This window comes from Acipenser ruthenus, chromosome 1 (assembly GCF_902713425.1).
Source record: "Acipenser ruthenus chromosome 1, fAciRut3.2 maternal haplotype, whole genome shotgun sequence".
NCBI classification, from domain to species: Eukaryota; Metazoa; Chordata; class Actinopteri; order Acipenseriformes; family Acipenseridae; genus Acipenser; species Acipenser ruthenus.
The window spans coordinates 91,017,357-91,031,291 of NC_081189.1; the positions used below are offsets into that span (position 1 = coordinate 91,017,357).

The 13,935-nt window shown below is 44.7% G+C and overlaps 1 pseudogene; it reads left to right on the top strand.

Annotated features, from left to right (window-relative positions):
• Positions 1–8,078: 8,078 nt before the first annotated feature.
• LOC131736914 (histone H4-like) lies at positions 8,079–9,881 on the top strand (annotated as a pseudogene).
• Positions 9,882–13,935: the final 4,054 nt, after the last annotated feature.

Sequence of the window (13,935 nt, forward strand, 5' to 3'; positions counted from 1 at the left end):
TTAAAAAGAGCTGTAAATACTGGACAAGTGGTTTATCTTCACCATTGTTGAATAAATCCTGTGGTGCCAGGGGTGTCTTCCCAAGAGGTTTTTGAATGCTTTGACACCACGGACAGAGAACAGTCCACCTCATAAATCCAACAGGGGCCAAACAGCAGACCAACTGAGAACACTGGGCCGTCTCGGAACGAGAACAGCCAATGGGAAAACACTCCACGTGGACTCGGGCACCGCCCCAAATAAACAAACTATCCATTCACTGGGGTGAGAAGAGGAATAGAAAAGGACAAGCGCAACTTTCAATCGGGGCTCCCTGACATGCAGGAACTAGGCTCTGAACAATTTGAAGACCCACACTGCGATCGGCTTGAACAGAGTATACCGTTTTCGGAAACTCTGATATGGGATAACAACCCCAGTGTTTGCCTTGGTGTGGGAGTCTGAGGAGGAGGATGTGGCGGGAGGTGACGACAGTACAAAGACGTGCCTTTAATTCGGTTGCTGAACAAAAACTTCAGAGTCCCGATTTGGACCCAAGTAACAGAATTGCCAGAACAGAAAATAACATTGAACATAAAGAAGTACACAGAGGTTAGTGATCTGAGATTTATTCCACTCAGCGCAACACGGCCTGCTGAATTCTTTGAGCTGTTGTTTTCAACTGAGCTCCAAGAACACATCTGCAACCAGTCCAATATATTCGCATTAGACATTAACAACAAATACAGGGAAAGAAATGCTAAATCTAAAACGTATGAGAGGCTAGTTCCACGGTGGTCGGTGTCTGGCGATATGACACAAAATAGATTACGTGCTGTTTTAGGATTGTGGCTGAATATGGGGTTAGTGTGGAAGCCTGACATGAAAGAATACTGGAACACAAAAGATGCACTACAAGCAACACCAGGATTCGTGCGAATAATGTCCCGCGACAAGTTTCTTTTTTGTCTTGCAAACCTGCACTTGAACAACAACAAAAACCAAAAGAAAAAAGACGAACCTGGTTACGACAGTTTATTCAAAGTGCGACCAGTATTTACTAAAGTGGAGTCTCTTCTTAGGAAGTACTACATTTTAAATGAATTCATTGCAATCGATGAAAGCCTGGTTGGATTGAAAAACCGAACGTCACTTATGCAGTATCTTCCAAACAAAAAACATCACAGATTTGGAATAAAGCTGTGGGTGCTTGCTGACAGTACAAACGGGTACATATACAATTTAAAAGTGTACACAGGTGCTTCAAACGACACAGAGAAGAGTGAATTTGGTCAGCCCTATGATGTTATGTCTCTCATGGATGGTCTGTTGGATAAGGCAAGGGACATACTTTGATTACTGACAATTTTTACACATCCGTACCACTCGCTTCAGTTTTCACTTATCAGCACGAAACCCAGCTTGTTGGTACACTGTGTGGCAACAGAAAATACTTACCTTCGGTTCCAAAATGCAAAGTTGGTGAACAGGTGGCCTACACTTTTTGGATGTACCCTAGCTATCATATCCTGATCCCTCACTTTGCAGCACTAACACAAAAGACAAGATGGACTGGAATCCTAACAAGAAATATTACTACACAAAAACAACTGAATTCACCAAACTGGATTTACAAACCACTGAAAAAAACACTGATTGCAAAAGGACTTTACAGAGAATAAGCTTCCCTGTGCCAATTCAAATGTCTCCACAACTCAAAGTAAGTTACGTGTATTAATAATAAATAATAATAATAATAATAATAATAATAATAATAATAATAATAATAAGTAGTAGTTTTGCATATACATGTTGAACAATCTTTATATAAAAGAAAAGGCTTTCGAGGGCAAGTATGTTTACTGTGCTGTGCGGTTCCGATCAGTTTGTACAGATAGATGCGTTGCTTGCAAAATTGAATATATCTTTTGATTCGTTGTTTGTAAACATCTGTGGTTTTTTACATTTTAAAAAGAACATTCTGGGGATTTGTATGTCGTATTTTGAAAGTGTTTATGTGCGTGGTTGGTTTTGAAAATAACTGAAGTTTTGATGATAAAAATACCGTTTGTATAACAAAGGTGTCTTTGCCAATACATATGTCTATATTCAGTCCAAAAATATATCGATAACAGAAAGAACAAAAAACTTCAATGTCTTACGTTTCTTGTGATATATAGGTTTCATATAATATATACATTTTTGGGTGTAAAATTAAGTAATTTGCTACGCTATCCCAAGTGCTGTTATTTGCATGTGACAGCTGTAGTCCTATGGCGTAGAGCACTCGCTGTGACGTAGTACTCTGAGGGTTATGCTAGCAGTGCCGGAGTCTGCTGTGGAATATCCCAGATATACTCAGACGAAGAGTGCATGTCGTGTGGAGGATTTGTTGTTTCAGTGGAATACCTAAATAGTTAATGACTCTTGTTTTTGCAAAAACAGTTCTTTCATCCCCTGGTGTGGAGACACAACGCAAAAAAAAACACTTTGTTTTGATGACTTACAGGGCCACCATACTTTGCAGTACTGGCTTGAAACATATATTAATGGACAGGGGAGGGACTGACATTCACTTCCTGTTAGTTTTTTTTGTGATATCACTGAGAGGGGCATTTAGTGTCTAAAGGGCGGAGACAGTTTACAGCTGCCCGCAGAGACAAAAGCAGAAACAAAACATCACAGGAACTTGTTTAGAGCGAATTAAAAAGGGGAAACTCTGTAAATCTGATGTATTTGACTTATAATTATATTAGAACATTGTCTCATGTTAATTTCATGTATCAGGTACATTTTTTCCCCCGTATTACTGATAATAATGGAATTAATATTATTTGATTTATAAATATATATTTTGAGAAAATATTATTGCCTATAAAGACCCTGAGAATAAACGTGTATTATGTCCTTGCAATCACTCAGGTGAAACAATGTCTTGTGATTTGGGCCTGCAGTGTGAAAAAGAAGCGGTCTGCTGATGGCACACGCTTCGGAGGACAGCGTGTGTTCGTCTTTGCCACTCCTGAGTCAGTACGGGGTTGGTATCAGTGAGCTGAGCCTAAAAATAATTGACTATTCCAAATTGGGAGAAAAGATGATAAAAACAATTGGCGAATACTTTTAGGTATTGGCTTGAACTGTCTAATTTGACTGATTAAATCGCAAAAGTTAACAATTAACTCTGTGAAAAAAAACAATAATAAACAACTTACAGTTTCACACAGAAATCAAGCATTGTAGATTGTTTTGCATACAAAAACACGCGCTTTGAAAGTTCTGCTGACAAGCTTGTTATCCCGAATAACCAGAGCTTTAAAGCCAATTGAACGAGATCTTATTTTTCACTTCTCACTCATTATGAACTGATACTGTAACTGGCTGCACTTGGTAGTTGCGAATAAATGAATGAACAATCTGTTTCCAGTCAGAGGTCAATCACATGAAACAAGTATGTCAAGTAGGTCAGTCACGTGACATGACAGTGTATAGTTATCCACTAGTCTTTTCAATAGTTTTGATCCCCTCGGTACCGGTAATAAGTGTCGAGTTACGAGTAGTGCGGTGTCAAATTAAAAAAATTAAAACTGGCAGGATGCATATATTTTATAAGGAGAAAATGGAGTTATCCGAGGTTGACTGTATATTATGTATTTATTTATTTATTTATTTGTTTTTAAAATGTATTTATGTATCTTTTTTTACTATTATTTCTTTCCCTATATTAGTATTTACTGTTACCATTTTTGCATTTTACTCATATAATTTATTTATTTTCCCAGGGGTTTAATTATTATTTTTCACATTTTGTACTTTGTAACAAAGTATTTGTTGTAAATTATATTTGCTATCATCTGTCAAGTACGCTGGCAGGCTGAACCTGTACCTGAACCTGTCCGTCAGTCAAAGCAAACAGTATTAGGTTTTTTCCTTAACAGCCAACCCCTTAAAACTGTCAACCAATCACTTTTTATGTTACAATATAATATTGGAAAATGTAAGCCTTACTTTGGCCTTGCCAGGTGAGTTTTAGTGAAACTACCTCCCTGCCTATCATTCAATTTTAGCTGAGCAATGTGCAATAGGAACCACATGTTCCGACCGTAGTGACACAAAATCTTGCAGCAGAATTTGAAACACAATTGCGGTTGGTGCCAAGTGTGATTTGTTTAACCAGCCATTGGGTGTTTTGCAGGTTCTGGAGACAGTGACGCTTCTCCCTTGGGCTCTGGAGACAGCGGCACTTCTCCGTCTGACACGAGTTCTGGAGACAGCGGCTCTTCTCTCACTGGCTCTGCACACAGCAGCAGCTCCTGTCTTTTTGGCTTTGGGTATGGGCGATCTTGCCATCCATGTCCAAAGGGCAGTCTCTCCAGTGGTGGGTCTGTTCACTGCTGGTGCTTTTCTTTCTTTGGCTGCAGCAACTCTGGTTCCGGCAGGAGCTCCCAGTGCTGGTAGAGCCAGTCCTCCAAAGCTTTTGTGAGACCATGACAACGCTGTTGCCTAAGCTCAGCTTGCTCACGGTGGGGCAGGCTAAAAAAGTTAATCAACATCGCCAGCATGGCTTGACTCTTCATTATTGTGGCTGTCGAAAAAAATGAAAGACAGTCAAACATCCATCTTGAGGTGAATAGATATGGATTGAAAGCTTATTTTGCTGACAAAAAATGAGAACAGAGAACATATGTGCAATATTAACCCATAACTTGTAACCCTTTAAATTCACTTTCCTATGCTCTTAAGACTTATTTCAATAAAGAGGTGTGGCAAAGTGCCCCGCCCCTGTGTGCATTTGTGTGTTTTGTGTATGTATGCGTGCGTATGTTAATGTTGGTGTATAGATTGGTACACGGGATATAAACGGGTCTGTGTTTCACGTATATTTAAAAAGTGTATAATTATATTTAGGCACGAGGGTGGCACATCACTTCACGTGCAGATAAAATGTATATAATGTGTGGCACGGGGTTGCACGTAATGAATTCACGTGCTGGGATTCAAGTGAGTAATTCATTAGTAATTGAATCCCAGCACAACAGTATATATAGATGCACGTTTTAGTCACTTGTGGTTGGGTGTTCGGAAGAGGAGAACGGGTGAGAGAGAGGAGTAATTAAGATCGTAAAAGTAAAGATAAGTTTGTTTGTACTCACCGTGTCTGTTTGTCTGTCCGTGCACTGTTTGTTTAGTGTTAGTCGTTTTGTATGTCTGTTTATTTTGGAGTCAAGTGCCGTGTCCTGTTTTGTGTTTTTGTTGTTTCAAACCTTTTATTTTGTTAATAAACGCTGAGTGCAACCATTGCACTCAGCTCATCACCATCACCGTCTGTCTCTGTGTATTCCTTTTCTGGTCTGACGCCACCCACTCTGGCCGTCTTTGTGACACGTGGTGTCATCGTGGGATAGCCGCGCCTCCAAGCGTCAGACCAGGAGGGGTCTGGATTTAAAAAAAAAAAAAAAAAAAAAAAAAAAAAGGATTACAAATATTGTTTTGGGGAAAAAAAAAAAGTTCAATGGCAGAAGACGCCATCAAACTGCAGGGCTGGTTCCTGGAGAATGCTGGGCTGGAGGCCCAGTCTCTGCCCATAGTCGTCCGGGTCCTGTGGATGATGGACAGTGAGAGATGGGAGGCATATCAGCAGGAACACACCCCAAACACCTTGGAGGAGGGTGTGGAGTTTGTCCTCAACTACCTGGAGGCAACCATAAATGGAACAGCAGCCCAGGTAGCAGGACCACCAGCAGAGGAGTACCTGCTGTCCCCATCTCCACCAGCAGAGGGTGAGTACCTGCTGTCCCCATCTCCACCAGCAGAGGGTGAGTACCTGCTGTCCCCATCTCCACCAGCAGAGGGTGAATGTCTGCTGGTTTTGCCTCCACAGCCCAAATGGGAGGAGCCTGAGCATCCACAGCCCAAATGGGAGGAGCCCAAGCGGAAGGAGCCCGAATGTCCTACGCCTGAGTGGGAGGAGCCCGAATGTCCTACGCCTGAGTGGGAGGAGCCCGAACGTCCTACGCCTGAGTGGGAGGAGCCCGAACGTCCTACGCCTGAGTGGGAGGAGCCCGAACGTCCTACGCCTGAGTGGGAGGAGCCCGAACGTCCTACGCCTGAGTGGGGGGAGCCCGAACGTCCACAGCCCAACAGGGAGGAGTCGGGGCGTCCACAGCCCAACAGGGAGGAGTCGGGGCGTCCACAGCCCAACAGGGAGGAGTCGGGGCGTCCACAGCCCAACAGGGAGGAGTCGGGGCGTCCACAGCCCAACAGGGAGGAGTCGGGGCGTCCACAGCCCAAAAGGGAGGAGTCGGGGCGTCCACAGCCCAAAAGGGAGGAGTCGGTGCGTCCACAGCCCAAAGGGAGGCAAGTCGGGGCTTCCACAGCCCTGGGACCCAAGCCACCAGCAGAGGGAAAATGCCTGCTGGTTCAGCCCCAAGAGCCAGAAGGGGAGGAGTTACAGGCTCAACCCCCTGAAAATTTTTGGGGGGGAGAAGGGCAGGATGCTGGTGTCCCCCAGCAGCCTCTCGCTATGCTGCTGAAGGCAGCACGGCGTGCACATGCCCAGCCGCCACAGCAGAGGGAGCCAGCACCGCCAGGAGCAGAGGAGCTGGAGCTGCCTCTACCTCCACCACCTCCAGGAGCAGAGGAGCAGGAGCTGCCTCTGCCTCCACCACCTCCAGGAGCAGAGGAGCAGGAGCTGCCTCTGCCTCCGCCACCACCACCGCAAGGAGCAGAGGAGCAGGAGCTGCCTCTGCCTCCGCCACCACCACCGCAAGGAGCAGAGGAGCAGGAGCTGCCTCTGCCTCCGCCACCACCACCGCAAGGAGCAGAGGAGCTGGAGCTGCCTCTGCCTCCACCACCGCCAGGAGCAGAGGAGCAGGAGCTGCCTCTGCCTCCGCCACCACCACCGCAAGGAGCAGAGGAGCTGGAGCTGCCTCTGCCTCCACCACCGCCAGGAGCAGAGGAGCTGGAGCTGCCTCTGCCTCCACCACCGCCAGGAGCAGAGGAGCTGGAGCTGCCTCTGCCTCCACCACCGCCCGGAGCAGAGGAGCAGGAGCTGCCTCTGCTGCCCGTACCTCCGCAGGGAGTACGGTGGCCGGAGCCCCAGAAAGGGGAGCTGCCGGCCACGAAGAAGGGGGAGGAGGTCTGGAGACCACTTTCCCCAGCAGCAGTTTCGCTGCAGGAGTTCTTGTGGCCGGAGCCCCACAGGAGGGAGCTGCTGGCTACGAAGAAGGGGGAGGTCGGGGGACCACCTGCCCCCGCAGCTTTTTCGCTGCAGGACGGGACCAACAGGCTGTCAGCCGTGCCACTACCGGCAGGGGTGCTGACAGCATTGCCAGCCAAGGGCCCACTGAAGCCTCCCTTCCCAGCCCGAGACTTTGTCCTGGACTGCTGGGTTTTTAAGGGGGGAGGTGGCCGTTGAGGCCATGTGTGCTGCGCACAAGGGGGGGTATATGTGGCAAAGTGCCCCGCCCCTGTGTGCATTTGTGTGTTTTGTGTATGTATGCGTGCGTATGTTAATGTTGGTGTATAGATTGGTACACGGGATATAAACGGGTCTGTGTTTCACGTATATTTAAAAAGTGTATAATTATATTTAGGCACGAGGGTGGCACATCACTTCACGTGCAGATAAAATGTGTATAATGTGTGGCACGGGGTTGCACGTAATGAATTCACGTGCTGGGATTCAAGTGAGTAATTCATTAGTAATTGAATCCCAGCACAACAGTATATATAGATGCACGTTTTAGTCACTTGTGGTTGGGTGTTCGGAAGAGGAGAACGGGTGAGAGAGAGGAGTAATTAAGATCGTAAAAGTAAAGATAAGTTTGTTTGTACTCACCATGTCTGTTTGTCTGTCCGTGCACCGTTTGTTTAGTGTTAGTCGTTTTGTATGTCTGTTTATTTTGGAGTCAAGTGCCGTGTCCTGTTTTGTGTTTTTGTTGTTTCAAACCTTTTATTTTGTTAATAAACGCTGAGTGCAACCATTGCACTCAGCTCATCACCATCACCATCTGTCTCTGTGTATTCCTTTTCTGGTCTGACGCCACCCACTCTGGCCGTCTTTGTGACAAGGTTATTATAGGGCTACCAGAGATGTGGGGATGAGCATAGCCGGTAGGATAGGTCGGGACCGAACGGTGCAGCCCAATAATAAGGGTTATATTGTGATTTGAAATCGGTAAATAGTTCCTTTGTTGTTGTTTTAATGCTCAGATATAATAGCATTTAAAGATGCATGACAGTGAATGCATTACGAACACAGTAGCAAGCACAGTCATAGGTTGCTCCAAGACATCAGTGATCAGTGTATCAGCAATGGTAAAGGGAAGGGAAGTTTGAAATCTGAATTACGGAATGGATTGACATCCCTTGAGTCACATTCCAGCACTTTGTGAAGTTTATGCCACATTGCATCAAGGCTGTGATCAGGGCACAGTGGCCCAACTTGGTACTAGGTACATGTCCAAATAAAGCGGTAAGAGAATGTATCACAATGGAGGTTTATTTCCCCCAATCCATTTCCAAATGTTAAATGAAACCCCCAAATGAGAACAGTACAGTACTGGAAAATCTCAAAAGAAAAAGTGAAAGACAGTAAGTTTCTTCTATCTTTATGGTATTCATTGTGTAGGTTAGGCATAACTGATTGTAATCACTGACATTTAGAAGCTCTTGATCCAAAAAAACGTGAAAGGCGATAGAAAATGAAATGTGAGGAAAGATATATAAACTTGTGCTTCACACTTTCCTGTATTCTACTACTGCTCTCAATTATAACTATTTTTGGTATCTTGTACCTGATTTTACTGTATTCACATTTTTTGTAATGGCTTTTATTTGAAATCATTCTTGTCCATGTATTGTACTTACTACTTGCTCTTAATGGAATTGACTCTAATAAGCAAAATTTGTACTATAAGTTTAACTGCTCTTAATCAAAATCGCTCTTAAACATAATTATTTACTGTATTCTTTTATTTTCTCCTATTTGGATTAACTGCTCTTACATGTAATGTGATATTTTCTAATGTGATATTTTGTAACAACTGTAAGTCAACCTGGATAAGGACGTCTGCTAAGAAATAATAATAATAATAATAATAATAATAATAATAATAATAATAATAATAATAATAATAATACATAACTGTAAATGCAGGCGTAGACTGTCAGTTAATTATTACCTATTCATTTTATTTTAAAAATAGATATCTGTGGTTACAGGGGTGTGATTTCTTAAATTCATCCATTACATTCCATAATTTCAAACACCCAATAACACCAACATGTAAGGCCCTATGCACAAACTTTGTTTTATTAAGGACTGTTTTTAAAGCTAATTAAGATCAATCTAATCGATTTGCAAATTGATTACATTAAATACATTGTCAAGGTTTTCTGTTTTCAAAAGGCTTCATAGCCTAAATACATTTATTTAAACATTTATAGGCTATAAAAATATATTTTATTAATAGTCAGCCCTCTTTATACCGCCATGTACTGTAAGGGCCATGGGCAAAAATGGGCAATAAGTGAGGGTGGCGTTATAGTGAGGGTCAAAAAAAATAAATAAAAAGAACGCATCTACAACATGTCTGGAAGAGGCAGGTAAAGGACTCGGGAAAGGAGGCGCCAAGCGTCATCGCAAAGTGCTCCATGATAACATCCAGGGCATCACCAAACCCGCTATCCGCCGTCTGGCTTGTCGCGGATTAGTGAAGTGACTCTCCGGGCTGATCTGTGAAGAGACCCATGGGGTGCTGAAGGTTTTCCTGGTGAATGTAATCTGGGATGCCATCACCTACACTGAGCATGCCAAGAGAATGACCATCACCGCTATGGATGTGGTGTATGCTCTGAAGCACCAAGGTCACACTGTACGGATTCGAAGGTTAAAGATTTGAACACAAGAACACTACAAAGCCATGGATCATTGTATTATTTTAATATGTGAAATAAGACAACAAGATTGTCTAAGCTGTGGAGTGAATTATTTCCAATTTCCTTATCTCTGTAACTTCTAAAGCTACTTAAAGGCTGCCAGTAGGAAATAAGAAAGGGAATTGTTTGGTAGAGCACAGCTGGAAAAAAAATCTTTCATTAGAAGAGGATTAAGAATAACAAGAAAGAAAGATTAGCAAGGAATGCAAGATATGATAAGCACACACATGCACATATATGCATTCACCGTTATTAAATAATCTTTTGATGCTAAATAATGTAGTATTAAATCAAGAAATGCAATGTTTAAAGAGGATTGTGGCAGGCCAGAAGAAAAGCCCTGCACATAATTAGGGGGCAAGGCAAAGCCATGCTTGTAAATGTGTTGTTTTTATTTAGCATGGCTGAATATATTGTAAATACTGTATTGTTTTGGTGTTAGAACGGGTGATTTAATGCACTGTTGTATTTAAAAGGTATTTTGTGTTTATTTAATGCAGTGTTAGCAGCTAGTCTGCCAGACAGCTCAGGAGACTGTGTGGTTGACAGCGAATTAATTAACAGAGTTCCTGTCAACCATGCAGATATTAAAAACCTAGTGTAGAATGTGACCATCTCCAGATTAATTGATTTTGTGTATTGCTAAGAAATAAATAATAATAATAATAATAATAATAATAATAATAATAATAATAATAATAATAATAATAGATGGGAGAAAAATCAAAAACAAAATTAAAAAGAAAAGCAAGCAATTGCTACTCGTGCTGGGCAGACCAGCACGGTATTTGTTTGGGTGTCAGTTTTTGTGTTCGAGATGCAGTGTTTTGTCAACCCTTTTTATTTATTTTTGTTTTAATAAAAATGGCGCACCAGCACTTCTTCTCCCGCAAGTACCTTTGTGTCTCTGTCAGCTGTCTGGTCTGGGGATGTCATCACTCAGCCGTCCTGTCACAAGGGTCAGTGTGAGTTGTTATGTTTACAAAACCGTATTAAGTGGATCTGTCAGGGTGTACAAGGTGCTATAATAAATATATGAAGAAACATGAAATATTATGAATGAATCGGCTCTATAAAGGCTGCATTCTTTGTGAAATAGACATCTAGCTAAGGGAAATCATGCTTATTAACACACCATCAGAGTTGGCGACTTCTCTAGATTTGCTCATGTATATGATTAGATTTAACATACTTGTCCACTATGGTTATTGAGTACAGTATTTGCAAAATGTTTTTAGATTATGTTTTTTTTTCTTGTACTTAGTTTAAAAAAAAAAAAAAAAAAAAAGCAGATTACTCATACTGCTGAATATTTTAACCCTTTGTGGTCCATTTATACATCGTCTGTCAGGCACGTCAGGTCCAATTTATTTTCACACATGCTGTTTATTTTACATGCACTGTTTAAAAGTAATTTTATTCATAGTAAAACAGGTTTAAAAGGCACTTCATATCAACAGGACACTCAGTACTGCATCTCCAGCCCCGCCCCACCCCTTTTTCACTGTATTTTTCACATACCTCTTCATAGTCGTGCTTACTGATAAATCATCTCCTGATCACTCGTTTTATCACCAAACTCCTCAATAATGCTATCCAAGTCATTATTTTATTACTATAACATCTCAAAAAGCTTGGCAAATGTCTGTGATATTCTTTGAGTGCTGGATGCAGAAGCAGCTATCTTGTTTATTTATGTCTATGTTATCTCTCTAGTGAAGGGGCTATGTGTATTGCTCAGTGTGGCAAAGCGCCCCGCCCCTGTGTGCATTTGTGTTATGTGTTGTATGTTGCGTGTGTAAATGTTGGTGTATAGATTGGTACACGGGATATAAACGGGTCTGTGTTTCACGTGTATTTAAAGTGTAGATTTGTATTTAGGCACGAGGAGAGCACAAATCACTTCACGTGCTGGTTAAATGTAATATGTGAGCACGGGGTTGCACAGAATTAATTCACGTGCTGGGATTCAAGTGAATAATTAATTAGTAATTGAATCCCAGCACAATAGTATATATAGACGCACATTTCGTTCAGTCAGGGTTGGGTGTTCGAGAGTGGAGAACGGGTGAGGAGAAGTAGGAAAGTAAAGTGAAAGAGATCGTAAATATAAGTGTTTGTACTCACCGTGTTTGTTTGTCTCCGTTTCACCTGTGTGTTAGTGTTTAGTCGTTTTGTTTGTCTATTTATTTTGGCGTGTAGTGCCGTGTCCCGTGTTTTCTGTTTAAACCTTTTATTTTGTCATTAAACGCTGAGTGCAGCCATTGCACTCAGCATTTCTCATCACCATCATCGTCTCTGTGTATTCCTTTTCTGGTCTGACGCCACCCACTCTGGCCGTCTTTGTGACACATGTGGTGTCCTTCGTGGGATCGACAGCGCCTCCAGGACTCAGGCCAGAGCAGGAACCGCATTTTTTTGAAAAAAAAAAAAAAATGTTGGATTACAAAAAAAAAATATATATAAATAAATAAAATGGGATGGAAGGAGGATAAAGAGGTGAAGGACAGGGAGGAGGAGTGCCGCCTAAGGGCCAGACATCCACGGCGATCTAACAAGCCAACGCCGGGGTGCCTCCTCTGCGACCAGGATCATCTGTTCGCCAACTGTCCCTTCCGCAGTTATGAGGAGGAACCTGAGAGTCCACAGCCCAAGTGGGAGGAGCCTGAGCGTCTACAGCCCAAGTGGGAGGAGCCTGAGCGTCCACAGCCCAAGTGGGAGGAGCCTGAGCGTCCACAGCCCAAGTGGGAGGAGCCTGAGCGTCCACAGCCCAAGTGGGAGGAGCCTGAGCGTCCTACGCCCGAGTGGGAGGAGCCCGAGCGTCCTACGCCCGAGTGGGAGGAGCCCGAGCGTCCTACGCCTGAGTGGGAGGAGCCCGAGCGTCCTACGCCTGAGTGGGAGGAGCCCGAACGTCCTACGCCTGAGTGGGAGGAGCCCGAACGTCCTACGCCTGAGTGGGAGGAGCCCGAACGTCCTACGCCTGAGTGGGAGGAGCCCGAACGTCCTACGCCTGAGTGGGGGGAGCCCGAACGTCCACAGCCCAAGAGGGGGGAGTCGGTGCGTCCACAGCCCAAAAGGGAGGAGTCGGTGCGTCCACAGCCCAAAAGGGAGGAGTCGGTGCGTCCACAGCCCAAAAGGGAGGAGTCGGTGCGTCCACAGCCCAAAGAGAGGAAAGTCGGGGCTTCCATAACCCTAGGAACCAAGCTGCCAGCAGAGGGAGAATGCCTGCTGGTCCCACCTCCACCAGCAGAGGAAGAATGCCTGCTGGTTTCCCCTTCCGAGGCAGAGCCGCACCAGTCCCCTGCAAGAGAGGCAGAGCAGCACCAGTCCCCTGAAAAAAGGGGAGACGACATGCTGCTCCCACCTCCGTCGCCAGGAGACTACACGCTGCTCCCACCTTCACCGGCAGGAGCAGAGCAGCCGGAGCTGTCTCTGCCTCCGCCACCTCCACCGGCAGGAGCAGAGCAGCAGGAGCTGCCTCTGCCTCCGCCACCTCCACCGGCAGGAGCAGAGCAGCAGGAGCTGCCTCTGCCTCCGCCATGTCCACCAGCAGAGGGTGAATGCCTGCTGGGTCCCTGTCGACCAGCAGAGGGTGAATGCCTGCTGGTATCACTTCCCCCACCAGCAGAGGATGAATGCCTGCTGGTATCACTTCCCCCACCAGCAGAGGATGAATGCCGGCTGGTATCACTTTCCCCACCATCACGAGGAGAGGAGCGGGAGCTGCCTCTGCCTCCATCACCATCAGGGGGAGAGAAGCAGGAGCTGCCTCTCCCTTCACCAGAAAGACCAGGGCGTGAAGCTGGCGGCCCTCCGCAGCCCTTGCATAGGCTGCTGAGGGAAGCATGGGTAAGAATCGCCTGGTCGCAGAGGCCGAGAAGAGGGCCAACACCCGCATCCCGGCTGGTCCTGACTCCCTGCCACGCTTCACCCTCGCCTGGGGCTGCCAGCCGTGCCGCATTGCTTGGGGCTGCTAGTTGCTCCGCATCGCAGCAGGAAGTACTGTGGCCGGAACCC